Raw genomic sequence first — 2032 nt, forward strand, 5'->3', positions numbered from 1 at the left:
TTCAAATGAAATAAATTTTAATTTTTTGTTGTTATTATTAAACTATTTGTATAAAAAAATATTGGTTATTAAAAAAATGGTATAAAAAAGATTAGATTTTGAAAATCATCTTTAAAAATAAAATAAACAAGTTAATCCATACATTATGAAAAAATATCATAAACAAGATAATCTATTTAATTAATCATTATGAAAAAATATCATGTTCAAACTATACTTCATTGTTAAAAACAAGATATTTAAGGGATACACAACATTGCTTTGCTGCTGATAGGTCTACCTAGTATCTTCTTTCTTTCTTTCACCCCCAACTGTTTTCTTGAGATTATCTTTTACATTCTCCCCCTTGTTTCTTTCAACTGTCTTAGGAGTCTGTTGTGTTCCTTTTTTCTTTGTACCTCCAAATTTGATATGTCTCATTATCATCCATGAATTTCTGTTTTCTGCCTTAGGCCCACTTTCTACAAAGGAAACATCTTCTATCTGCACAAGAGAAACAAATAAAAAATCCATGAATTTCTTTTTTCTGCCTTACTCCCACTTTCTACAAAGGAAACATCTTCTATCTGCACAAGAGAAACAAATAAAAAATAAGAAAAACCACAATCAGGTTATGCAGACTGACCAACATTTGAAAAGAAAACTCAAGAATTCAACAGATGAAAATAATAGATTACCAAAGTTGACAGACACAGGAGCAATTCTTCCAAATTTCGACCTTCACTGCCCATCGCCATATACTGTTTCATGGGACAAATGAAACTTAGTACCAGAGAGGAGGAGGCCAACATACCAACCAGCAAGCTTCCATCCCAAAGCCTGCTTCTGAATTGACAAAGCTTTTGGTGTGGATAATTCTTCATAAACCACCTATAACTCATAATTGACATCCATATGGGATTATTCATGACACATAAAAACATGACACGAAAACTATTGGCAATGTTAGTCCCGAAGAAAGAGAGGGAGGATGCTAACATGTCAACAAAGGGACTCTGCCAAAATGGACAATAAGTACTACTAACATCACCAGATGTTTCAATGTCATGGCTTGTGGTTGATATCATTTCACTGATGGCATTGATTTAGCATAGGCAATGCTTTTCTTTTTACAGTAATGACCCAATGACTAAGCAACAGCCGAGATGTCCCATACTGACTACGGACAGAGTGAAAACTCACTGGGGCTGCCTACTCCGTGAGCCTAATCAATACAGGCTGAGCATGTCATTTCGGGGAATCGAACATGAGTGGTGAGAGACTTAACAGCCCAGCTTGACCCTTACTTGATGGCAATGCTTTTCACATTTTGCTTTTTTACTGTTTAAGTAGCTTTCTCTACCATTGCATAAAAAAGAGTGTTTGATCCAGTGATTAAGGTGAACATTAATTGCAAGAAGGCCGACATTAGGTGTAGAGTGAGTCAACTTGTGGAAAAAGGAAGTCGAGCTGATCTGTTGGGGAAATGGGACTAGGTCGATCTCATTATTGATCTAATAGAAATCAGTATCAATGTCTATTGTGTGATGGAATCTGAGCAATGCAATTTCCAGATCAGCAACACGATTGCATGCTGAAATTCAGTATTGCAGGCCGAGATTGGTAGCTGCCCAAAAAGTTATTCTGTTGGGTTCATCTAAAACAGACTTGGATGACGATCAAATGCAGTCCAAATGGACCATAGCTCATGTGCCCAAGTAACAGGCCTCTACATTTAAATGTGCAAGCTAATTTTTTGCAGAAAACCTGGAGGAATTTCACTGACACTATTTCTTGTTTAGGGATAACTTTTCTGCTGTAAATGAAAATTGGTTGTTCTGTCTTTTGCTGTTAAAAAAATTGCTATTAATTTCATTTTTGTTCACCATAAGGTATGTGGTTGCCATGAAAGATATGCTGCTGTAAAATCCTAATGCAACTTGAAGTTTATAGGTCGAAATGTGGAAAAATGCAGGGAAATTTCTGGAAAAATGGTTCCATTGCCTGCTGCCAAAATTTCCAGGTTTCCGACTTTTCTATTGTGCCATATGTT

General features: G+C 35.8%; 1 long non-coding RNA gene across 2 annotated transcripts; it reads right to left on the reverse strand.

The window, feature by feature from the left end:
- Positions 1-212: 212 nt before the first annotated feature.
- Positions 213-810, reverse strand: LOC149246510 (uncharacterized). 2 transcript variants are annotated; one of them, XR_016265566.1, is made up of 2 exons: positions 678-810; positions 213-566 (listed from the first exon to the last, which is right to left on the reverse strand). It is a non-coding gene; the product is annotated as an uncharacterized LOC149246510 (long non-coding RNA). The 2 variants fall into 2 exon arrangements; XR_016265565.1 differs by having other exon boundaries at positions 213-483; positions 678-743.
- Between the last annotated feature and the right edge of the window lie 1222 nt (positions 811-2032).

The sequence above is a fragment of the Pinus tabuliformis genome, chromosome 7, assembly GCF_031772625.1.
Source record: "Pinus tabuliformis cultivar Carrire ecotype Pingquan chromosome 7, CPIR1, whole genome shotgun sequence".
In the NCBI taxonomy this organism is placed as follows: Eukaryota; Viridiplantae; Streptophyta; class Pinopsida; order Pinales; family Pinaceae; genus Pinus; species Pinus tabuliformis.